Genomic DNA, 27,792 nt, shown 5'->3' with positions numbered 1-27,792 from the left:
GCAGAATACCCTTCCCTGTGTGGTCTACTTTAGGCACCTGAACACTCTGCTGTCTACATGGGACAACATGGCAGAATACCCTTCCCTGTGTGGTCTACTTTAGGCACCTGAACACTCTGCTGTCTACATGGGACAACATGGCAGAATACCCTTCCCTGTGTGGTCTACTTTAGGCACCTGAACACTCTGCTGTCTACATGGGACAACATGGCAGAATACCCTTCCCTGTGTGGTCTACTTTAGGCACCTGAACACTCTGCTGTCTACATGGGACAACATGGCAGAATACCCTTCCCTGTGTGGTCTGCTTTAGGCACCTGAACACTCTGCTGTCTACATGGGACAACATGGCAGAATACCCTTCCCTGTGTGGTCTACTTTAGGCACCTGAACACTCTGTTGTCTACATGGGACAACATGGCAGAATACCCTTCCCTGTGTGGTCTACTTTAGGCACCTGAACAACACTCTGTTGTCTACATGGGACAACATGGCAGAATACCCTTCCCTGTGTGGTCTACTTTAGGCACCTGAACACTCTGTTGTCTACATGGGACAACATGGCAGAATACCCTTCCCTGTGTGGTCTACTTTAGGCACCTGAACACTCTGCTGTCTACATGGGACAACATGGCAGAATACCCTTCCCTGTGTGGTCTACTTTAGGCACCTGAACACTCTGTTGTCTACATGGGACAACATGGCAGAATACCCTTCCCTGTGTGGTCTACTTTAGGCACCTGAACACTCTGTTGTCTACATGGGACAACATGGCAGAATACCCTTCCCTGTGTGGTCTACTTTAGGCACCTGAACACTCTGCTGTCTACATGGGACAACATGGCAGAATACCCTTCCCTGTGTGGTCTACTTTAGGCACCTGAACACTCTGTTGTCTACATGGGACAACATGGCAGAATACCCTTCCCTGTGTGGTCTACTTTAGGCACCTGAACACTCTGCTGTCTACATGGGACAACATGGCAGAATACCCTTCCCTGTGTGGTCTACTTTAGGCACCTGAACACTCTGTTGTCTACATGGGACAACATGGCAGAATACCCTTCCCTGTGTGGTCTACTTTAGGCACCTGAACACTCTGTTGTCTACATGGGACAACATGGCAGAATACCCTTCCCTGTGTGGTCTACTTTAGGCACCTGAACACTCTGTTGTCTACATGGGACAACATGGCAGAATACCCTTCCCTGTGTGGTCTACTTTAGGCACCTGAACACTCTGCTGTCTACATGGGACAACATGGCAGAATACCCTTCCCTGTGTGGTCTACTTTAGGCACCTGAACACTCTGCTGTCTACATGGGACAACATGGCAGAATACCCTTCCCTGTGTGGTCTACTTTAGGCACCTGAACACTCTGCTGTCTACATGGGACAACATGGCAGAATACCCTTCCCTGTGTGGTCTACTTTAGGCACCTGAACACTCTGCTGTCTACATGGGACAACATGGCAGAATACCCTTCCCTGTGTGGTCTACTTTAGGCACCTGAACACTCTGCTGTCTACATGGGACAACATGGCAGAATACCCTTCCCTGTGTGGTCTACTTTAGGCACCTGAACACTCTGTTGTCTACATGGGACAACATGGCAGAATACCCTTCCCTGTGTGGTCTACTTTAGGCACCTGAACACTCTGCTGTCTACATGGGACAACATGGCAGAATACCCTTCCCTGTGTGGTCTACTTTAGGCACCTGAACACTCTGCTGTCTACATGGGACAACATGGCAGAATACCCTTCCCTGTGTGGTCTACTTTAGGCACCTGAACACTCTGTTGTCTACATGGGACAACATGGCAGAATACCCTTCCCTGTGTGGTCTACTTTAGGCACCTGAACACTCTGTTGTCTACATGGGACAACATGGCAGAATACCCTTCCCTGTGTGGTCTACTTTAGGCACCTGAACACTCTGCTGTCTACATGGGACAACATGGCAGAATACCCTTCCCTGTGTGGTCTACTTTAGGCACCTGAACACTCTGTTGTCTACATGGGACAACATGGCAGAATACCCTTCCCTGTGTGGTCTACTTTAGGCACCTGAACACTCTGTTGTCTACATGGGACAACATGGCAGAATACCCTTCCCTGTGTGGTCTACTTTAGGCACCTGAACACTCTGCTGTCTACATGGGACAACATGGCAGAATACCCTTCCCTGTGTGGTCTACTTTAGGCACCTGAACACTCTGTTGTCTACATGGGACAACATGGCAGAATACCCTTCCCTGTGTGGTCTACTTTAGGCACCTGAACACTCTGCTGTCTACATGGGACAACATGGCAGAATACCCTTCCCTGTGTGGTCTACTTTAGGCACCTGAACACTCTGCTGTCTACATGGGACAACATGGCAGAATACCCTTCCCTGTGTGGTCTACTTTAGGCACCTGAACACTCTGCTGTCTACATGGGACAACATGGCAGAATACCCTTCCCTGTGTGGTCTACTTTAGGCACCTGAACACTCTGTCTACATGGGACAACATGGCAGAATACCCTTCCCTGTGTGGTCTACTTTAGGCACCTGAACACTCTGCTGTCTACATGGGACAACATGGCAGAATACCCTTCCCTGTGTGGTCTACTTTAGGCACCTGAACACTCTGCTGTCTACATGGGACAACATGGCAGAATACCCTTCCCTGTGTGGTCTACTTTAGGCACCTGAACACTCTGTTGTCTACATGGGACAACATGGCAGAATACCCTTCCCTGTGTGGTCTACTTTAGGCACCTGAACACTCTGTTGTCTACATGGGACAACATGGCAGAATACCCTTCCCTGTGTGGTCTACTTTAGGCACCTGAACACTCTGCTGTCTACATGGGACAACATGGCAGAATACCCTTCCCTGTGTGGTCTACTTTAGGCACCTGAACACTCTGCTGTCTACATGGGACAACATGGCAGAATACCCTTCCCTGTGTGGTCTACTTTAGGCACCTGAACACTCTGTTGTCTACATGGGACAACATGGCAGAATACCCTTCCCTGTGTGGTCTACTTTAGGCACCTGAACACTCTGCTGTCTACATGGGACAACATGGCAGAATACCCTTCCCTGTGTGGTCTACTTTAGGCACCTGAACACTCTGCTGTCTACATGGGACAACATGGCAGAATACCCTTCCCTGTGTGGTCTACTTTAGGCACCTGAACACTCTGTTGTCTACATGGGACAACATGGCAGAATACCCTTCCCTGTGTGGTCTACTTTAGGCACCTGAACACTCTGTTGTCTACATGGGACAACATGGCAGAATACCCTTCCCTGTGTGGTCTACTTTAGGCACCTGAACACTCTGCTGTCTACATGGGACAACATGGCAGAATACCCTTCCCTGTGTGGTCTACTTTAGGCACCTGAACACTCTGTTGTCTACATGGGACAACATGGCAGAATACCCTTCCCTGTGTGGTCTACTTTAGGCACCTGAACACTCTGTTGTCTACATGGGACAACATGGCAGAATACCCTTCCCTGTGTGGTCTACTTTAGGCACCTGAACACTCTGCTGTCTACATGGGACAACATGGCAGAATACCCTTCCCTGTGTGGTCTACTTTAGGCACCTGAACACTCTGTTGTCTACATGGGACAACATGGCAGAATACCCTTCCCTGTGTGGTCTACTTTAGGCACCTGAACACTCTGTTGTCTACATGGGACAACATGGCAGAATACCCTTCCCTGTGTGGTCTACTTTAGGCACCTGAACACTCTGTTGTCTACATGGGACAACATGGCAGAATACCCTTCCCTGTGTGGTCTACTTTAGGCACCTGAACACTCTGTTGTCTACATGGGACAACATGGCAGAATACCCTTCCCTGTGTGGTCTACTTTAGGCACCTGAACACTCTGTTGTCTACATGGGACAACATGGCAGAATACCCTTCCCTGTGTGGTCTACTTTAGGCACCTGAACACTCTGTTGTCTACATGGGACAACATGGCAGAATACCCTTCCCTGTGTGGTCTACTTTAGGCACCTGAACACTCTGCTGTCTACATGGGACAACATGGCAGAATACCCTTCCCTGTGTGGTCTGCTTTAGGCACCTGAACACTCTGTTGTCTACATGGGACAACATGGCAGAATACCCTTCCCTGTGTGGTCTACTTTAGGCACCTGAACACTCTGTTGTCTACATGGGACAACATGGCAGAATACCCTTCCCTGTGTGGTCTACTTTAGGCACCTGAACACTCTGTTGTCTACATGGGACAACATGGCAGAATACCCTTCCCTGTGTGGTCTACTTTAGGCACCTGAACACTCTGCTGTCTACATGGGACAACATGGCAGAATACCCTTCCCTGTGTGGTCTACTTTAGGCACCTGAACACTCTGCTGTCTACATGGGACAACATGGCAGAATACCCTTCCCTGTGTGGTCTACTTTAGGCACCTGAACACTCTGTTGTCTACATGGGACAACATGGCAGAATACCCTTCCCTGTGTGGTCTACTTTAGGCACCTGAACACTCTGTTGTCTACATGGGACGACATGGCAGAATACCCAGAATACACTCTGTTGTCTACATGGGACGACATGGCAGAATACCCAGAATACACTCTGTTGTCTACATGGGACAACATGGCAGAATACCCTTCCCTGTGTGGTCTACTTTAGGCACCTGAACACTCTGTTGTCTACATGGGACAACATGGCAGAATACCCTTCCCTGTGTGGTCTACTTTAGGCACCTGAACACTCTGCTGTCTACATGGGACAACATGGCAGAATACCCTTCCCTGTGTGGTCTACTTTAGGCACCTGAACACTCTGCTGTCTACATGGGACAACATGGCAGAATACCCTTCCCTGTGTGGTCTACTTTAGGCACCTGAACACTCTGTTGTCTACATGGGACAACATGGCAGAATACCCTTCCCTGTGTGGTCTACTTTAGGCACCTGAACACTCTGTTGTCTACATGGGACAACATGGCAGAATACCCTTCCCTGTGTGGTCTACTTTAGGCACCTGAACACTCTGCTGTCTACATGGGACAACATGGCAGAATACCCTTCCCTGTGTGGTCTACTTTAGGCACCTGAACACTCTGCTGTCTACATGGGACAACATGGCAGAATACCCTTCCCTGTGTGGTCTACTTTAGGCACCTGAACACTCTGCTGTCTACATGGGACAACATGGCAGAATACCCTTCCCTGTGTGGTCTACTTTAGGCACCTGAACACTCTGCTGTCTACATGGGACAACATGGCAGAATACCCTTCCCTGTGTGGTCTACTTTAGGCACCTGAACACTCTGCTGTCTACATGGGACAACATGGCAGAATACCCTTCCCTGTGTGGTCTACTTTAGGCACCTGAACACTCTGCTGTCTACATGGGACAACATGGCAGAATACCCTTCCCTGTGTGGTCTACTTTAGGCACCTGAACACTCTGCTGTCTACATGGGACAACATGGCAGAATACCCTTCCCTGTGTGGTCTACTTTAGGCACCTGAACACTCTGCTGTCTACATGGGACAACATGGCAGAATACCCTTCCCTGTGTGGTCTACTTTAGGCACCTGAACACTCTGCTGTCTACATGGGACAACATGGCAGAATACCCTTCCCTGTGTGGTCTACTTTAGGCACCTGAACACTCTGCTGTCTACATGGGACAACATGGCAGAATACCCTTCCCTGTGTGGTCTACTTTAGGCACCTGAACACTCTGCTGTCTACATGGGACAACATGGCAGAATACCCTTCCCTGTGTGGTCTACTTTAGGCACCTGAACACTCTGCTGTCTACATGGGACAACATGGCAGAATACCCTTCCCTGTGTGGTCTACTTTAGGCACCTGAACACTCTGCTGTCTACATGGGACAACATGGCAGAATACCCTTCCCTGTGTGGTCTACTTTAGGCACCTGAACACTCTGCTGTCTACATGGGACAACATGGCAGAATACCCTTCCCTGTGTGGTCTACTTTAGGCACCTGAACACTCTGCTGTCTACATGGGACAACATGGCAGAATACCCTTCCCTGTGTGGTCTACTTTAGGCACCTGAACACTCTGCTGTCTACATGGGACAACATGGCAGAATACCCTTCCCTGTGTGGTCTACTTTAGGCACCTGAACACTCTGCTGTCTACATGGGACAACATGGCAGAATACCCTTCCCTGTGTGGTCTACTTTAGGCACCTGAACACTCTGCTGTCTACATGGGACAACATGGCAGAATACCCTTCCCTGTGTGGTCTACTTTAGGCACCTGAACACTCTGCTGTCTACATGGGACAACATGGCAGAATACCCTTCCCTGTGTGGTCTACTTTAGGCACCTGAACACTCTGCTGTCTACATGGGACAACATGGCAGAATACCCTTCCCTGTGTGGTCTACTTTAGGCACCTGAACACTCTGCTGTCTACATGGGACAACATGGCAGAATACCCTTCCCTGTGTGGTCTACTTTAGGCACCTGAACACTCTGCTGTCTACATGGGACAACATGGCAGAATACCCTTCCCTGTGTGGTCTACTTTAGGCACCTGAACACTCTGCTGTCTACATGGGACAACATGGCAGAATACCCTTCCCTGTGTGGTCTACTTTAGGCACCTGAACACTCTGCTGTCTACATGGGACAACATGGCAGAATACCCTTCCCTGTGTGGTCTACTTTAGGCACCTGAACACTCTGCTGTCTACATGGGACAACATGGCAGAATACCCTTCCCTGTGTGGTCTACTTTAGGCACCTGAACACTCTGCTGTCTACATGGGACAACATGGCAGAATACCCTTCCCTGTGTGGTCTACTTTAGGCACCTGAACACTCTGCTGTCTACATGGGACAACATGGCAGAATACCCTTCCCTGTGTGGTCTACTTTAGGCACCTGAACACTCTGCTGTCTACATGGGACAACATGGCAGAATACCCTTCCCTGTGTGGTCTACTTTAGGCACCTGAACACTCTGCTGTCTACATGGGACAACATGGCAGAATACCCTTCCCTGTGTGGTCTACTTTAGGCACCTGAACACTCTGCTGTCTACATGGGACAACATGGCAGAATACCCTTCCCTGTGTGGTCTACTTTAGGCACCTGAACACTCTGCTGTCTACATGGGACAACATGGCAGAATACCCTTCCCTGTGTGGTCTACTTTAGGCACCTGAACACTCTGCTGTCTACATGGGACAACATGGCAGAATACCCTTCCCTGTGTGGTCTACTTTAGGCACCTGAACACTCTGCTGTCTACATGGGACAACATGGCAGAATACCCTTCCCTGTGTGGTCTACTTTAGGCACCTGAACACTCTGCTGTCTACATGGGACAACATGGCAGAATACCCTTCCCTGTGTGGTCTACTTTAGGCACCTGAACACTCTGCTGTCTACATGGGACAACATGGCAGAATACCCTTCCCTGTGTGGTCTACTTTAGGCACCTGAACACTCTGCTGTCTACATGGGACAACATGGCAGAATACCCTTCCCTGTGTGGTCTACTTTAGGCACCTGAACACTCTGCTGTCTACATGGGACAACATGGCAGAATACCCTTCCCTGTGTGGTCTACTTTAGGCACCTGAACACTCTGCTGTCTACATGGGACAACATGGCAGAATACCCTTCCCTGTGTGGTCTACTTTAGGCACCTGAACACTCTGCTGTCTACATGGGACAACATGGCAGAATACCCTTCCCTGTGTGGTCTACTTTAGGCACCTGAACACTCTGCTGTCTACATGGGACAACATGGCAGAATACCCTTCCCTGTGTGGTCTACTTTAGGCACCTGAACACTCTGCTGTCTACATGGGACAACATGGCAGAATACCCTTCCCTGTGTGGTCTACTTTAGGCACCTGAACACTCTGCTGTCTACATGGGACAACATGGCAGAATACCCTTCCCTGTGTGGTCTACTTTAGGCACCTGAACACTCTGCTGTCTACATGGGACAACATGGCAGAATACCCTTCCCTGTGTGGTCTACTTTAGGCACCTGAACACTCTGCTGTCTACATGGGACAACATGGCAGAATACCCTTCCCTGTGTGGTCTACTTTAGGCACCTGAACACTCTGCTGTCTACATGGGACAACATGGCAGAATACCCTTCCCTGTGTGGTCTACTTTAGGCACCTGAACACTCTGCTGTCTACATGGGACAACATGGCAGAATACCCTTCCCTGTGTGGTCTACTTTAGGCACCTGAACACTCTGCTGTCTACATGGGACAACATGGCAGAATACCCTTCCCTGTGTGGTCTACTTTAGGCACCTGAACACTCTGCTGTCTACATGGGACAACATGGCAGAATACCCTTCCCTGTGTGGTCTACTTTAGGCACCTGAACACTCTGCTGTCTACATGGGACAACATGGCAGAATACCCTTCCCTGTGTGGTCTACTTTAGGCACCTGAACACTCTGCTGTCTACATGGGACAACATGGCAGAATACCCTTCCCTGTGTGGTCTACTTTAGGCACCTGAACACTCTGCTGTCTACATGGGACAACATGGCAGAATACCCTTCCCTGTGTGGTCTACTTTAGGCACCTGAACACTCTGCTGTCTACATGGGACAACATGGCAGAATACCCTTCCCTGTGTGGTCTACTTTAGGCACCTGAACACTCTGCTGTCTACATGGGACAACATGGCAGAATACCCTTCCCTGTGTGGTCTACTTTAGGCACCTGAACACTCTGCTGTCTACATGGGACAACATGGCAGAATACCCTTCCCTGTGTGGTCTACTTTAGGCACCTGAACACTCTGCTGTCTACATGGGACAACATGGCAGAATACCCTTCCCTGTGTGGTCTACTTTAGGCACCTGAACACTCTGCTGTCTACATGGGACAACATGGCAGAATACCCTTCCCTGTGTGGTCTACTTTAGGCACCTGAACACTCTGCTGTCTACATGGGACAACATGGCAGAATACCCTTCCCTGTGTGGTCTACTTTAGGCACCTGAACACTCTGCTGTCTACATGGGACAACATGGCAGAATACCCTTCCCTGTGTGGTCTACTTTAGGCACCTGAACACTCTGCTGTCTACATGGGACAACATGGCAGAATACCCTTCCCTGTGTGGTCTACTTTAGGCACCTGAACACTCTGCTGTCTACATGGGACAACATGGCAGAATACCCTTCCCTGTGTGGTCTACTTTAGGCACCTGAACACTCTGCTGTCTACATGGGACAACATGGCAGAATACCCTTCCCTGTGTGGTCTACTTTAGGCACCTGAACACTCTGCTGTCTACATGGGACAACATGGCAGAATACCCTTCCCTGTGTGGTCTACTTTAGGCACCTGAACACTCTGCTGTCTACATGGGACAACATGGCAGAATACCCTTCCCTGTGTGGTCTACTTTAGGCACCTGAACACTCTGCTGTCTACATGGGACAACATGGCAGAATACCCTTCCCTGTGTGGTCTACTTTAGGCACCTGAACACTCTGCTGTCTACATGGGACAACATGGCAGAATACCCTTCCCTGTGTGGTCTACTTTAGGCACCTGAACACTCTGCTGTCTACATGGGACAACATGGCAGAATACCCTTCCCTGTGTGGTCTACTTTAGGCACCTGAACACTCTGCTGTCTACATGGGACAACATGGCAGAATACCCTTCCCTGTGTGGTCTACTTTAGGCACCTGAACACTCTGTTGTCTACATGGGACAACATGGCAGAATACCCTTCCCTGTGTGGTCTACTTTAGGCACCTGAACACTCTGCTGTCTACATGGGACAACATGGCAGAATACCCTTCCCTGTGTGGTCTACTTTAGGCACCTGAACACTCTGCTGTCTACATGGGACAACATGGCAGAATACCCTTCCCTGTGTGGTCTACTTTAGGCACCTGAACACTCTGTTGTCTACATGGGACAACATGGCAGAATACCCTTCCCTGTGTGGTCTACTTTAGGCACCTGAACACTCTGCTGTCTACATGGGACAACATGGCAGAATACCCTTCCCTGTGTGGTCTACTTTAGGCACCTGAACACTCTGCTGTCTACATGGGACAACATGGCAGAATACCCTTCCCTGTGTGGTCTACTTTAGGCACCTGAACACTCTGCTGTCTACATGGGACAACATGGCAGAATACCCTTCCCTGTGTGGTCTACTTTAGGCACCTGAACACTCTGCTGTCTACATGGGACAACATGGCAGAATACCCTTCCCTGTGTGGTCTACTTTAGGCACCTGAACACTCTGCTGTCTACATGGGACAACATGGCAGAATACCCTTCCCTGTGTGGTCTACTTTAGGCACCTGAACACTCTGCTGTCTACATGGGACAACATGGCAGAATACCCTTCCCTGTGTGGTCTACTTTAGGCACCTGAACACTCTGCTGTCTACATGGGACAACATGGCAGAATACCCTTCCCTGTGTGGTCTACTTTAGGCACCTGAACACTCTGCTGTCTACATGGGACAACATGGCAGAATACCCTTCCCTGTGTGGTCTACTTTAGGCACCTGAACACTCTGCTGTCTACATGGGACAACATGGCAGAATACCCTTCCCTGTGTGGTCTACTTTAGGCACCTGAACACTCTGCTGTCTACATGGGACAACATGGCAGAATACCCTTCCCTGTGTGGTCTACTTTAGGCACCTGAACACTCTGCTGTCTACATGGGACAACATGGCAGAATACCCTTCCCTGTGTGGTCTACTTTAGGCACCTGAACACTCTGCTGTCTACATGGGACAACATGGCAGAATACCCTTCCCTGTGTGGTCTACTTTAGGCACCTGAACACTCTGCTGTCTACATGGGACAACATGGCAGAATACCCTTCCCTGTGTGGTCTACTTTAGGCACCTGAACACTCTGCTGTCTACATGGGACAACATGGCAGAATACCCTTCCCTGTGTGGTCTACTTTAGGCACCTGAACACTCTGCTGTCTACATGGGACAACATGGCAGAATACCCTTCCCTGTGTGGTCTACTTTAGGCACCTGAACACTCTGCTGTCTACATGGGACAACATGGCAGAATACCCTTCCCTGTGTGGTCTACTTTAGGCACCTGAACACTCTGTTGTCTACATGGGACAACATGGCAGAATACCCTTCCCTGTGTGGTCTACTTTAGGCACCTGAACACTCTGCTGTCTACATGGGACAACATGGCAGAATACCCTTCCCTGTGTGGTCTACTTTAGGCACCTGAACACTCTGCTGTCTACATGGGACAACATGGCAGAATACCCTTCCCTGTGTGGTCTACTTTAGGCACCTGAACACTCTGCTGTCTACATGGGACAACATGGCAGAATACCCTTCCCTGTGTGGTCTACTTTAGGCACCTGAACACTCTGCTGTCTACATGGGACAACATGGCAGAATACCCTTCCCTGTGTGGTCTACTTTAGGCACCTGAACACTCTGCTGTCTACATGGGACAACATGGCAGAATACCCTTCCCTGTGTGGTCTACTTTAGGCACCTGAACACTCTGTTGTCTACATGGGACAACATGGCAGAATACCCTTCCCTGTGTGGTCTACTTTAGGCACCTGAACACTCTGTTGTCTACATGGGACAACATGGCAGAATACCCTTCCCTGTGTGGTCTACTTTAGGCACCTGAACACTCTGCTGTCTACATGGGACAACATGGCAGAATACCCTTCCCTGTGTGGTCTACTTTAGGCACCTGAACACTCTGTTGTCTACATGGGACAACATGGCAGAATACCCTTCCCTGTGTGGTCTACTTTAGGCACCTGAACACTCTGTTGTCTACATGGGACAACATGGCAGAATACCCTTCCCTGTGTGGTCTACTTTAGGCACCTGAACACTCTGCTGTCTACATGGGACAACATGGCAGAATACCCTTCCCTGTGTGGTCTACTTTAGGCACCTGAACACTCTGTTGTCTACATGGGACAACATGGCAGAATACCCTTCCCTGTGTGGTCTACTTTAGGCACCTGAACACTCTGTTGTCTACATGGGACAACATGGCAGAATACCCTTCCCTGTGTGGTCTACTTTAGGCACCTGAACACTCTGTTGTCTACATGGGACAACATGGCAGAATACCCTTCCCTGTGTGGTCTACTTTAGGCACCTGAACACTCTGCTGTCTACATGGGACAACATGGCAGAATACCCTTCCCTGTGTGGTCTACTTTAGGCACCTGAACACTCTGTTGTCTACATGGGACAACATGGCAGAATACCCTTCCCTGTGTGGTCTACTTTAGGCACCTGAACACTCTGCTGTCTACATGGGACAACATGGCAGAATACCCTTCCCTGTGTGGTCTACTTTAGGCACCTGAACACTCTGTTGTCTACATGGGACAACATGGCAGAATACCCTTCCCTGTGTGGTCTACTTTAGGCACCTGAACACTCTGTTGTCTACATGGGACAACATGGCAGAATACCCTTCCCTGTGTGGTCTACTTTAGGCACCTGAACACTCTGCTGTCTACATGGGACAACATGGCAGAATACCCTTCCCTGTGTGGTCTACTTTAGGCACCTGAACACTCTGCTGTCTACATGGGACAACATGGCAGAATACCCTTCCCTGTGTGGTCTACTTTAGGCACCTGAACACTCTGCTGTCTACATGGGACAACATGGCAGAATAACCTTCCCTGTGTGGTCTACTTTAGGCACCTGAACACTCTGTTGTCTACATGGGACAACATGGCAGAATACCCTTCCCTGTGTGGTCTACTTTAGGCACCTGAACACTCTGCTGTCTACATGGGACAACATGGCAGAATACCCTTCCCTGTGTGGTCTACTTTAGGCACCTGAACACTCTGCTGTCTACATGGGACAACATGGCAGAATACCCTTCCCTGTGTGGTCTACTTTAGGCACCTGAACACTCTGCTGTCTACATGGGACAACATGGCAGAATACCCTTCCCTGTGTGGTCTACTTTAGGCACCTGAACACTCTGTTGTCTACATGGGACAACATGGCAGAATACCCTTCCCTGTGTGGTCTACTTTAGGCACCTGAACACTCTGTTGTCTACATGGGACAACATGGCAGAATACCCTTCCCTGTGTGGTCTACTTTAGGCACCTGAACACTCTGTTGTCTACATGGGACAACATGGCAGAATACCCTTCCCTGTGTGGTCTACTTTAGGCACCTGAACACTCTGTTGTCTACATGGGACAACATGGCAGAATACCCTTCCCTGTGTGGTCTACTTTAGGCACCTGAACACTCTGCTGTCTACATGGGACAACATGGCAGAATACCCTTCCCTGTGTGGTCTACTTTAGGCACCTGAACACTCTGTTGTCTACATGGGACAACATGGCAGAATACCCTTCCCTGTGTGGTCTGCTTTAGGCACCTGAACACTCTGTTGTCTACATGGGACAACATGGCAGAATACCCTTCCCTGTGTGGTCTACTTTAGGCACCTGAACACTCTGTTGTCTACATGGGACAACATGGCAGAATACCCTTCCCTGTGTGGTCTACTTTAGGCACCTGAACACTCTGTTGTCTACATGGGACAAGTTTTCACGTTTTCAAGCACGTGACCAAATTAATTTCCCCATGTAGGATAATAACATCTATCTAATCTATCTAATTGAATCTAATCTAATCTATCAAATTTAATCTAATCGAATCTAATCTAATCTATCTAATCTAATCGACTCTATCTAATCTAATCTATCTAATCTAATTTAATCTAATCTATCTAATTTAATCTAATCTAATTTAATCTAATCTATCTAATTTAATCTAATCCAATCTATCTAATCTATCTAATCTATCTAATTTAATCTAATCGAATCTAATCTATCTAATTTAATCTAATCTAATCCAATCTATCTAATCTATCTAATCTATCTAATTTAATCTAATCTAATCCAATCTATCTAATCTATCTAATTTAATCTAATTGAATCTATCTAATTGAATCTATCTAATTGAATCTAATCTAATTTAATCTAATCTATCTAATTTAATCTAATCTAATCCAATCTATCTAATCTATCTAATCTAATCTAATTTAATCTAATCGAATCTAATCTATCTGATTTAATCTAATCTAATCTATCTAATTTAATCTAATTGAATCTATCTAATTGAATCTAATTGAATCTATCTAATCTATCTAATCTAATCTAATCTATCTAATTTAATCTAATCTATCTAATCTAATCGAATCGAATCTAATCTAATCTTGCCCAATTCCAATTTACGCTTTTGTGGTTTATCTCTCCCAAGATTTCTATATTTAGACAGCCTTTAAATAGCCTCTATACAGCCGGTATACCAGGTCCAGAGTGACTGGTTCTATATACCGGGTCCAGAGTGACTGGTTCTACATACCAGGTCCAGAGTGACTGGTTCTACATACCAGGTTCAGAGTGACTGGTTCTACATACCAGGTCCAGAGTGACTGGTTCTACATACCGGGTCCAGAGTGACTGGTTCTATATACCGGGTCCAGAGTGACTGGTTCTACATACCAGGTCCAGAGTGACTGGTTCTACATACCAGGTCCAGAGTGACTGGTTCTACATACCGGGTCCAGAGTGACTGGTTCTACATACCGGGTCCAGAGTGACTGGTTCTACATACCGGGTCCAGAGTGACTGGTTCTACATACCAGGTCCAGAGTGACTGGTTCTACATACCGGGTCCAGAGTGACTGGTTCTACATACAAGGTCCAGAGTGACTGGTTCTATATACCGGGTCCAGAGTGACTGGTTCTACATACCAGGTCCAGAGTGACTGGTTCTACATACCGGGTCCAGAGTGACTGGTTCTACATACCAGGTCCAGAGTGACTGGTTCTACATACAGGGTCCAGAGTGACTGGTTCTACATACCAGGTCCAGAGTGACTGGTTCTACATACAGGGTCCAGAGTGACTGGTTCTACATACCAGGTCCAGAGTGACTGGTTCTACATACAGGGTCCAGAGTGACTGGTTCTACATACCAGGTCCAGAGTGACGATCAGTAACCTTCTGAAGGAAGCTGTCTGTTGGAGTTAATCCTGATGAGAGGAGAGGAGAGGAGAGCGTAGTCAGATTGTACCCAGGCCCTCTCCTCTCCTCTCCTCTCTCCTCTGTCCTCTCTCCTCTCTCCTCTGTCCTCTGACCCCTCCTCCCACCCCTGCTCTGTTGGAGTTAATCCTGATGAGAGGAGAGGAGAGGAGAGCGTAGTCAGATTGTACCCAGGCCCTCTCCTCTCCTCTCCTCTGACCCCTCCTCCCACCCCTTCTCTGTTGGAGTTAGTCCTGATGAGAGGAGAGCGTAGTCAGATTGTACCCAGGCCCTCTCCTCTCCTCTCCTCTCCTCTCCTCTGACCCCTCCTCCCACCCCTTCTCTGTTGGAGTTAGTCCTGATGAGAGGAGAGCGATTGTACCCAGGCGCTGTCCTCTGGCTCCCAGAGGGAACGTCTTCCTCTACGCGAATAGGGTGGCAGGTAGCCTAGAGGTTATGGATCCAGGGTCCGTCTCAGAATGGCTTGGAGGTCGTTGGGTCTTATGGTCTGATGATGACGTTGTGACCTTTTCAATCTCTCCTCTGTTGGTCTCACGTTGCCAAACAACAGACTTCCCTCCAGGTGTCGTGTTAAATTATCTGCGTAGGTTCTGACTGTTGGTGGCGTTTGATTTGGGCTTTGGGCGGCTACTGGCCTTTAGGTTGTCTGGATGACGCTAGGGACGGTGACCTGTTCATTCAGCTTTAAAGAAGTCTGGGTTGTCTATCCTGCCACTGAACGAGGTGTGCTGACCTTTGGTGTAAAAACCAAGACAGGGATGAGAGATGACCGTGAACCGAGCGAGAGTGCAGATTGTTTGACCTAGTGACGCTGTACTGTGAATCTCGGCCCTATGTCGTTTGCTGGTTAGTGTTCATCATAGATCTGTGGCTTCTGCTTTGGAAAGCTACTGGCATTTATCTCAGTCAGGATGATGGAACCATATCTACATGTACATACTCCCTCAATCAACCTGACTAACCGGTGTCTGTATGTAGCCTCTCTACTATATATAGCCTCTCTCTACTGTATATAGCTTCTCTACTGTATGTAGCCTCTCTACTGTATAGAGCCTCTCTACTGTATATAGCCTCTCTACTGTATATAGCCTCTCTACTGTATAGAGCGCCTCTCTACTGTATATAGCCTCTCTACTGTATATAGCCTCTCTACTGTATAGAGCCTCTCTACTGTATAGAGCCTCTCTCTACTGTATATAGCCTCTCTCTACTGTATAGAGCCTCTCTCTACTGTATAGAGCCTCTCTACTGTATATAGCCTCTCTACTGTATAGAGCCTCTCTACTGTATAGAGCCTCTCTCTACTGTATAGAGCCTCTCTACTGTATAGAGCCTCTCTCTACTATATATAGCCTCCCTACTGTATATAGCCTCTCTACTGTATATAGCCTCTCTACTGTATATAGCCTCTCTACTGTATATAGCCTCTCTACTGTATATAGCCTCTACTGTATATAGCCTCTCTACTGTACATAGCCTCCCTACTGTATATAGCCTCTCTACTGTATATAACCTCCCTACTGTATATAGCCTCTCTACTGTATATAACCTCCCTACTATATATAGCCTCTCTACTGTATATAACCTCCCTACTGTATATAGCCTCTCTACTGTATATAACCTCTCTACTGTATATAACCTCCCTACTGTATATAGCCTCTCTACTGTATATAGCCTCTCTACTGTATATAACCTCTCTACTGTATATAACCTCCCAACTGTATGTAGCCTCTCTACTATATATAGCCTCTACTGTATATAGCCTCCCTACTGTATATTGCCTCTCTACTGTATATAACCTCTCTACTGTATATAACCTCCCTACTGTATATAGCCTCTCTACTGTATATAGCCTCTCTACTGTATATAACCTCTCTACTGTATATAACCTCCCAACTGTATGTAGCCTCTCTACTATATATAGCCTCTCTCTACTGTATATAACCTCTCTACTGTATATAGCCTCCCTACTGTATATAGCCTCCCTACTGTATATAGCCTCTCTACTGTATATAGCCTCTCTACTGTATATAGCCTCTACTGTATATAGCCTCTCTACTGTACATAGCCTCCCTACTGTATATAGCCTCTCTACTGTATATAACCTCCCTACTGTATATAGCCTCTCTACTGTATATAACCTCCCTACTATATATAGCCTCTCTACTGTATATAACCTCCCTACTGTATATAGCCTCTCTACTGTATATAACCTCTCTACTGTATATAACCTCCCTACTGTATATAGCCTCTCTACTGTATATAGCCTCTCTACTGTATATAACCTCTCTACTGTATATAACCTCCCAACTGTATGTAGCCTCTCTACTATATATAGCCTCTCCTGTATATAGCCTCCCTACTGTATATTGCCTCTCTACTGTATATAACCTCTCTACTGTATATAACCTCCCTACTGTATATAGCCTCTCTACTGTATATAGCCTCTCTACTGTATATAACCTCTCTACTGTATATAACCTCCCAACTGTATGTAGCCTCTCTACTATATATAGCCTCTCTCTACTGCATATAACCTCTCTACTGTATATAGCCTCTCGACTGTATATAGCCTCTCTACTGTATATAGCCTCTCTACTGTATGTAGCCTGTCTACTATATGTAGCCTCTCTACTGTATATAACCTCTCTACTGTATATAGCCTCTCTACTGTATATAGCCTCTCTACTGTACATAGCCTCTCTACTGTATGTAGCCTGTCTACTATATGTAGCCTCTCTACTGTATATATCCTCTCTACTGTATATAGCCTCTCTACTGTATATAGCCTCTCTACTGTATGTAGCCTCTCTACTGTATATAGCCTCTCTACTGTATATAACCTCTCTACTGTATATAGCCTCTCTACTGTATATAGCATCTCTACTGTATATAGCCTCTCTACTGTATATAGCCTCTCTACTGTATATAGCCTCTCTACTGTATATAGCATCTCTACACATAACGCCTTTTCTGCACTATAGGTTAGAGCCAGTAAGTCAGCATTTCACTGTAAGGTCTACTACACCTGTTGTATTCAGCAGTTCACTGTGAGGTCTACTACACCTGTTGCATTCAGCATTTCACTGTGAGGTCTGCTACACCTGTTGTGACAAATACACTTTGATTTGATTTGATTTCACCCACGACTGCGTGGCCACGCACGCCTCCAACTCAATCATCAAGTTTGCGGACGACACAACAGTGGTAGGCTTGATTACCAACAACGACGAGACGGCCTACAGGGAGGAGGTGAGGGCCCTCGGAGTGTGGTGTCAGGAAAATAACCTCACACTCAACGTCAACAAAACTAAGGAGATGATTGTGGACTTCAGGAAACAGCAGAGGGAACACCCCCCTATCCACATCGATGGAACAGTAGTGGAGAGGGTAGCAAGTTTTAAGTTCCTCGGCATACACATCACAGACAAACTGAATTGGTCCACTCACACAGACAGCATTGTGAAGAAGGCGCAGCAGCGCCTCTTCAATCTCAGGAGGCTGAAGAAATTCGGCTTGTCACCAAAAGCACTCACAAACTTCTACAGATGCACAATCGAGAGCATCCTGGCGGGCTGTATCACCGCCTGGTACGGCAACTGCTCCGCCCTCAACCGTAAGGCTCTCCAGAGGGTAGTGAGGTCTGCACAACGCATCACCGGGGGCAAACTACCTGCCCTCCAGGACACCTACACCACCCGAGGTCACAGGAAGGCCATAAAGATCATCAAGGACATCAACCACCCGAGCCACTGCCTGTTCAGCCCGCTATCATCCAGAAGGCGAGGTCAGTACAGGTGCATCAAAGCTGTACAAGTACAAGACAGTAGTTTTGGAATTGTTAGTTAGATTACTTGTTATTACTGCATTGTCGGAACTAGAAGCACAAGCATTTCGCTACACTCGCATTAACATCTGCTAACCATGTGTATGTGACAAATAAAATTTGATTTGATTTGATTTTATTTGATTTATATATAAAATATATATTACTATATACAGTGCCTTGCGAAAGTATTCGGCCCCCTTGAACTTTGCGACCTTTTGCCACATTGGATTTGCTGCACTGAAAGTAAAGGGGCTGAATAATTTTGCACGCCCAATTTTTCAGTTTTTGATTTGTTAAAAAAGTTTGAAATATCCAATAAATGTCGTTCCACTTCATGATTGTGTCCCACTTGTTGTTGATTCTTCACAAAAAAATACAGTTTTATATCTTTATGTTTGAAGCCTGAAATGTGGCAAAAGGTCGCAAAGTTCAAGGGGGCCGAATACTTTCGCAAGGCACTGTATAATACTATATATATTACTATATATAATACTATATATATATTAATATATATAATACTATATATAATATTATATATAATACTATATATATATCAAACTACTTCTTTTGGTACTTTGTGGTACTGTTGCATGGCTACATTACAGAGATGCTGTATATATAATACTATATATAATACTATATACCAGAGGTGTGGACTCGAGTCACAAATATGATGACTTTTATCCCAACTTTGACTTTAACGCCAATGATTGGTGACTTAACTTGGACTTGAGCCTAATGACTCGACCTGACTTGATACCCTCACCAAGCCTCCCCAACCCTCCCCAAGCCTCCCCAAGCCTCTCCAACCCTCCCCAAGCCTCCCCAACCCTCCCCAAGCCTCTCCAACCCTCCCCAAGCCTCTCCAACCCTCCCCAAGCCTCCCCAAGCCTCTCCAACCCTCCCGAGCCTCCACAAGCCTCCCCAAGCCTCCCCAAGCCTACACAACCCTCCACAAGCCTCCCCCAACCCTCCCAAGCCTCCCCAAGCCTCCCCAAGCCCCCCCAAGCCTCTCCAACCCTCCCCAAGCCTCCACAAGCCTCCCCAAGCCTCCCCAAGCCTACACAAGCCTACCCAACCCTCCCCAAGCCTCCCCATCCCTCCCCAACCCTCCCAACCCTCCCTAAGCCTCCCCAAGCCTCCCCAACCCTCCCAACCCTCCCTAAGCCTCCCCAAGCCTCCCCAACCCTCCCCAAGCCTCCCTAAGCCTAAATATTAAACATGATGCTATTAAAAAAGTGTGCATCGCATCGACTCTTCATTTAACAGATTAAAGTTTGAATAGGACAGCAGCCAATCAAATTGTACCAGCTGAGAAAAAGTTTCGCGTGGCAGTGCAGAGGAACGTGAATTCAGACAGAATCCTTGGAAATACCAACAATGTTCGGAGTTAAAGAATACTCTGTAGTCAACAAAAAACGGATTGCAACTTGCAAAACACGCAGGAAGAAAATGACAAACAGAGGAGCAACAACTTCCAACTTTGTTCCACATTTGAAGCTGCACAAAGAACGATAAGTCGTGGCTAATACAGCCGACAGCTATATATATAACTTTACTAGTGTAGCATGTAGGCTAATACAGCCGACAGCTATATATATAACTTTACTAGTGTAGCATGTAGGCTAATACAGCCGACAGCTATATATAACTTTACTAGTGTAGCATGTAGACTAATACAGCCGACAGCTATATATATAACTTTACTAGTGTAGCATGTAGGCTAATACAGCCGACAGCTATATATATATAACTTTACTAGTGTAGCATGTAGGCTAATACAGCCGACAGCTATATATATAACTTTACTAGTGTAGCATGTAGGCTAATACAGCCGACAGCTATATATATATAACTTTACTAGTGTAGCACGTAGGCTAACATAACGTTAAATCACTGAGCCTCCACACAGTCAGTCAGTGCGGGAATGTGATCATTGCACCCAAGATTGAGCTACAACTGGCTAGGCAGTTTTACCCTGAGACACAGACAGAGTTCTACCCTGAGACACATCTAGAGTTCTACCCTGAGACACATCTAGAGTTCTACCCTGAGACACAGACAGAGTTATACCCTGAGACAGAGAGTTCTACCCTGAGACACAGACAGAGTTCTACCCTGAGACAGAGAGTTCTACCCCGAGACACAGACAGAGTTCTACCCTGAGACACAGACAGAGTTCTACCCTGAGACACATCCAGAGTTCTACCCTGAGAGACAGAGAGTTCTACCCTGAGACACAGACATATTTCTACCCTGAGACACAGACAGAGTTCTACCCTGAGACACAGACAGAGTTCTACCCTGAGGCAAAAGACAGAGTTCTACCCTGACCTAGAGACAGAGTTCTACCCTGAGAGACAGACAGAGTTCTACCCTGAGGCAAAATACAGAGTTCTACCCTGACCTAGAGAGCTGTTCATTGTTCTGGTGGTGTTTTTTATGACTGGTCTCATTTCTACCAATGTCCTGTCAGACATACCCAACAGGGTCCTCCAACACTGGTCATAGCTCTCTGCCCACAACACTGCTGACAGAGGGCTGTACGCACATATTTTCCACCTCAGCTGGGAAGAGCAATGGACTGGTGAAGGGCATCAATCTATCAGGGCCACTGTGTTGGTCTGCAGCACTGCGCTGCTCTTCGAGCTGCTCTTCGAGCTTAAAATATGGCAGAGACCATTAGAAAGGCCACGGGGCCCGGAGAAAACAGCTGGTGAAAAGGTGGTGGTTTGAGGGTGTTTGACTTGGTCCGATGTTGAGTTTGTCAGCTCTTAGCGCCACCGATAGATAATAAGATCAAATCAAATGTATTTATAGAGCCCTTCGTACATCAGCTGATATCTCAAAGTGCTGTACAGAAACCCAGCCTAAAACCCCAAACACCAAGCAATGCAGGTGTAGAAGCAGGGTGGCTAGGAAAAACTACCTGGAAAGGCCAGAACCTAGGAAGAAACCTAGAGAGGAACCAGGCTATGAGGGGTGGCCAGTCCTCTTCTGGCTGTGCATTATAACAGAACATGGCCAAGATGTTCAGCATGGTCAAATAATAATAATCACAGTGGTTGTAGAGGGTGCAACAGGTCAGCACCTCAGGAGTAAATGTCAGTTGGCTTTTCATAGCCGATCATTCAGAGTATTTCTACCGCTCCTGCTGTCTCTAGAGAGTTGAAAACAGCAGGTCTGGGACAGGTAGCACGTCCGGTGAACAGGTCAGGGTTCCATAGCTTCAGGCAGAACAGTTGAAACTGGAGCAGCAGCACGGCCAGGTGGATTGGGGACAGCAAGGAGTCATCATGCCAGGACTCAGGTCCTCCGAGAAAGAGAAAGAAAGAGAGAAAGAGTGAATTAGAGAGAGCACACTTAAATTCACACAGACACTGGATAAGACGAGAGAATTACTCGTGATATAACAGACTGACCCTAGCCCCCCGACACATAAACTACTGCAGCATAAATAAGATGAAACTGAGGTTCTGCTCTTAGAGCCACATATGATAGGATGAAATTAAGGTTCTGCGATAAACGACTCAAATGTGTAAAAGATAAAACTCTTAAATGGAACTAGAACAACAGTAACAGATCAGCAGAATCTGTGCATCTGCCCGGCTACCCTGTCTCTTCTCCACCCTCTGGTTTAGAAGGAATACCTGTCTCTACTCCACCCTCTGGTTTAGAGGGAATACCTGTCTCTACTCCACCCTCTGGTTTAGAGGGAATACCTGTCTCTACTCCACCCTCTGGTTTAGAGGGAATACCTGTCTCTTCTCCACCCTCTGGTTTAGAAGGAATACCTGTCTCTACTCCACCCTCTGGTTTAGAGGGAATACCTGTCTCTACTCCACCCTCTGGTTTAGAGGGAATATCTGTCTCTACTCCACCCTCTGGTTTAGAGGGAATATCTGTCTCTACTCCACCCTCTGGTTTAGAAGGAATACCTGTCTCTACTCCACCCTCTGGTTTAGAGGGAATACCTGTCTCTACTCCACCCTCTGGTTTAGAGGGAATACCTGTCTCTACTCCACCCTCTGGTTTAGAAGGAATACCTGTCTCTACTCCACCCTCTGGTTTAGAGGGAATACCTGTCTCTACTCCACCCTCTGGTTTAGAGGGAATACCTGTCTCTACTCCACCCTCTGGTTTAGAGGGAATATCTGTCTCTACTCCACCCTCTGGTTTAGAGGGAATACCTGTCTCTACTCCACCCTCTGGTTTAGAGGGAATACCTGTCTCTACTCCACCCTCTGGTTTAGAGGGAATACCTGTCTCTACTCCACCCTCTGGTTTAGAGGGAATACCTGTCTCTACTCCACCCTCTGGTTTAGAGGGAATACCTGTCTCTACTCCACACTCTGGTTTAGAGGGAATACCTGTCTCTTTTCCACCAGCCCGGTGGAAACAGTGTTTTCAAGCAGGGGTGGGTATTTCCAGTCCCCTGTTTTACAGGGACCAGGAGAACACACACAGAGAACTGCTATTTTTAGTGTTGCTCCGTCGAGAAGGTGAGGGGTCATCTCCCCTCCGCCGTACCCCCTGTTGTCCAGATGTGCTTGGTAAAGACTATCTTTAGTGTTGCTCCGTTGAGAGGGTGAAGGGTCATCTCCCCTCAGCCGTACCCCCTGTTGTCCAGATGTGCTTGGTAAAGACTATCTTTAGTGTCTGGTACCCTGGACTCAGGCTTGTCAAAATAGACCTGTCCTGCACTTCCTGTTTTCTATATAAATAAGAAGCTTCCAGAAATATACCATGTGTCTTCCTCTAACTGATTTGTTTAACCATAACCCCCCTCTCCAGGAGTGGTCGAAACAGAGGGCCTTGGGGTTCCCATAACCCCCCTCTCCAGGAGTGGTCTAAACAGAGGGCCTTGGGGTTCCCATAACCCCCCTCTCCAGGAGTGGTCTAAACAGAGGGCCTTGAGGTTCCCATAACCCCCCTCTCCAGGAGTGGTCTAAACAGAGGGCCTTGGGGTTCCCATAACCCCCCTCTCCAGGAGTGGTCGAAACAGAGGGCCTTGGGGTTCCCATAACCCCCCTCTCCAGGAGTGGTCGAAACAGAGGGCCTTGGGGTTCCCATAACCCCCCTCTCCAGGAGTGGTCGAAACAGAGGGCCTTGGGGTTCCCATAACCCCCCTCTCCAGCAGTGGTCTAAACAGAGGGCCTTGGGGTTCCCATAACCCCCCTCTCCAGGAGTGGTCTTCACAGAGGGCCTTGGGGTTCCCATAACCCCCCTCTCCAGGAGTGGTCTAAACAGAGGGCCTTGGGGTTCCATGTGTCTCTGGATCAGATGTATCCTATCTGTTAAACTAGTTGAAACTACGGGGAACTCTGTGTTTTACATCCGCTCTCTCAGTTCTCGTCCCGATACCTGGAAGTGAGAGATTGTTATTTTATAACGTCTTGGGATTCTATTCATGAATGAACCAGTTTAATGTTGTTATTTTAACAAACCACCCAGGACTTTTCCCCCCTTGCTGCAAGGCACCACACACCTTGTGACATCTCATCAGATACTGCCAAGGAAAAGTTGTCAGGAAACTGAAGTCTTTGAATTTGATAGATGATAAAACTCTTCCCAAAGGTCTTGATAAACAAACAAACAACTAGCGGTCATTCTGCTGATAAACAGACAAACAACTAGCGGTCATTCTGCTGATAAACAAACAAACAACTAGCGGTTATTCTGCTGATAAACAAACAAACAACTAGCGGTCATTCTGCTGATAAACAAACAAACAACTAGCGGTCATTCTGCTGATAAACAAACAACTAGCGGTCATTCTGCTGATAAACAAACAAACAACTAGCGGTCATTCTGCTGATAAACAAACAAACAACTAGCGGTCATTCTGCTGATAAACAAACAACTAGCGGTCATTCTGCTGATAAACAAACAAACAACTAGCGGTCATTCTGCTGATAAACAAACAAACAACTAGCGGTCATTCTGCTGATAAACAAACAACTAGCGGTCATTCTGCTGATAAACAAACAACTAGCGGTCATTCTGCTGATAAACAAACAAACAACTAGCGGTCATTCTGCTGATAAACAAACAAACAACTAGCGGTCATTCTGCTGATAAACAAACACACAACTAGCGGTCATTCTGCTGATAAACAAACAAACAACTAGCGGTCATTCTGCTGATAAACAAACAAACAACTAGCGGTCATTCTGCTGATAAACAAACAAACAACTAGCGGTCATTCTGCTGATAAACAAACAACTAGCGGTCATTCTGCTGATGAACAAACAAACAACTAGCGGTCATTCTGCTGATGAACAAACAAACAACTAGCGGTCATTCTGCTGATAAACAAACAAACAACTAGCGGTCATTCTGCTGATAAACAAACAAACAACTAGCGGTCATTCTGCTGATAAACAAACAACTAGCGGTCATTCTGCTGATAAACAAACAAACAACTAGCGGTCATTCTGCTGATAAACAAACAAACAACTAGCGGTCATTCTGCTGATAAACAAACAACTAGCGGTCATTCTGCTGATAAACAAACAAACAACTAGCGGTCATTCTGCTGATGAACAAACAAACAACTAGCGGTCATTCTGCTGATAAACAAACAACTAGCGGTCATTCTGCTGATAAACAAACAAACAACTAGCGGTCATTCTGCTGATAAACAAACAAACAACTAGCGGTCATTCTGCTGATAAACAAACAAACAACTAGCGGTCATTCTGCTGATAAACAAACAAACAACTAGCGGTCATTCTGCTGATAAACAAACACACAACTAGCGGTCATTCTGCTGATAAACAAACAAACAACTAGCGGTCATTCTGCTGATAAACAAACACACAACTAGCGGTCATTCTGCTGATAAACAAACAAACAACTAGCGGTCATTCTGCTGATAAACAAACACACAACTAGCGGTCATTCTGCTGATAAACAAACAAACAACTAGCGGTCATTCTGCTGATAAACAAACAAACAACTAGCGGTCATTCTGCTGATAAACAAACAAACAACTAGCGGTCATTCTGCTGATAAACAAACAACTAGCGGTCATTCTGCTGATAAACAAACAAACAACTAGCGGTCATTCTGCTGATAAACAAACAAACAACTAGCGGTCATTCTGCTGATAAACAAACAAACAACTAGCGGTCATTCTGCTGATAAACAAACAACTAGCGGTCATTCTGCTGATAAACAAACAACTAGCGGTCATTCTGCTGATAAACAAACAAACAACTAGCGGTCATTCTGCTGATGAACAAACAACTAGCGGTCATTCTGCTGATGAACAAACAAACAACTAGCGTTCACATCACCGCTGCAGACAGGCTGTATCACACATAGGGCTCTGGTCAATAGGACTATATAGGGAATAGGGCTCTGGTCAACAGGACTATATAGGGAATAGGGCTCTGGTCAACAGGACTATATAGGGAATAGGGCTCTGGTCAACAGGACTATATAGGGAATAGGGCTCTGGTCAATAGGACTATATAGGGAATAGGGCTCTGGTCAACAGGACTATATAGGGAATAGGGCTCTGGTCAACAGGACTATATAGGGAATAGGGCTCTGGTCAACAGGACTATATAGGGAATAGGGCTCTGGTCAACAGGACTATATAGGGAACAGGAACAGGAGAGGGTCAGACAGGAGTCGGTGATTTGCTGGCCGGTGTAACTCCTTCACAGACATCCAACCGCCTCGCTCCAACCGCCTCGCTCCAACCGCCTCGCTCTGCGTTCAGCTCTGCCCCATAATCTCCGTCCCGTCTCTCCACACCTGCCTTTTCAACAAGAATCACAAATTACACCATCCAATCAAACGGCTCCGCCTCGGCCCAGTTCAAGACAAACATGTGGTCATCTCAGACAGCTGTGTGATTCAGGATCAGAAATCAGCCAATCAGACCGGTCTGCAGAGGAGTGTCGATCTCCGGTGAAGTAATTGCATCGGGGCTGCGGTTCCCTCAGAGCGGCATCCTGTATGTAACAGAATAGTGCTGGGAGACGGAGAGAGAGGACAGGGGTAAAAAGCAGACAAACCATTTGGCCTCAGAACCAGGAGCTATTTCCTCTTCCTGTAATTACCTTCCTTCTATTAGCATTCCTCCTGTTGTCGTTCTCTAAGGGATTCACAGAACTGAAAGGTTCTGAGCCACGCTGCCTCCTGACAGAACATCACCACCAGCCCCCTGAGCCACGCTGCCTCCTGACAGAACATCACCACCAGCCCCCTGAGCCACGCTGCCTCCTGACAGAACATCACCACCAGCCCCCCGAGCCACGCTGCCTCCTGACAGAACATCACCACCAGCCCCCTGAGCCACGCTGCCTTCTGGCAGAACATCACCACCAGCCCCCTGAGCCACGCTGCCTCCTGACAGAACATCACCACCAGCCCCCTGAGCCACGCTGCCTCCTGACAGAACATCACCACCAGCCCCCTGAGCCACGCTGCCTCCTGACAGAACATCACCACCAGCCCCCTGAGCAACACTGCCTCCTGACAGCACATCACCACCAGCCCCCTGAGCCACGCTGCCTCCTGGCAGAACATCACCACCAGCCCCCTGAGCCACGCTGCCTCCTGACAGAACATCACCACCAGCCCCCTGAGCCACGCCTACAGGCAGAGGAAACAAAGACCTCAGGACGACTAAAGACAGAGAGACAGTGCTGACCATCAGCCAGACAGATAGACAGAGCTGACCATCAGCCAGACAGATAGACAGAGCTGACCATCAGCCAGTCAGATAGACAGAGCTGACCATCAGCCAGACAGAGAGACAGAGCTGACCATCAGCCAGACAGAGAGACAGAGCTGACCATCAGCCAGACAGAGAGACAGATCTGACCATCAGCCAGACAGAGAGA

Source organism: Oncorhynchus clarkii, chromosome 33 (assembly GCF_045791955.1).
Source record: "Oncorhynchus clarkii lewisi isolate Uvic-CL-2024 chromosome 33, UVic_Ocla_1.0, whole genome shotgun sequence".
Lineage (NCBI taxonomy): Eukaryota > Metazoa > Chordata > Actinopteri > Salmoniformes > Salmonidae > Oncorhynchus > Oncorhynchus clarkii.
This window is presented reverse-complemented; position numbering follows the sequence as displayed.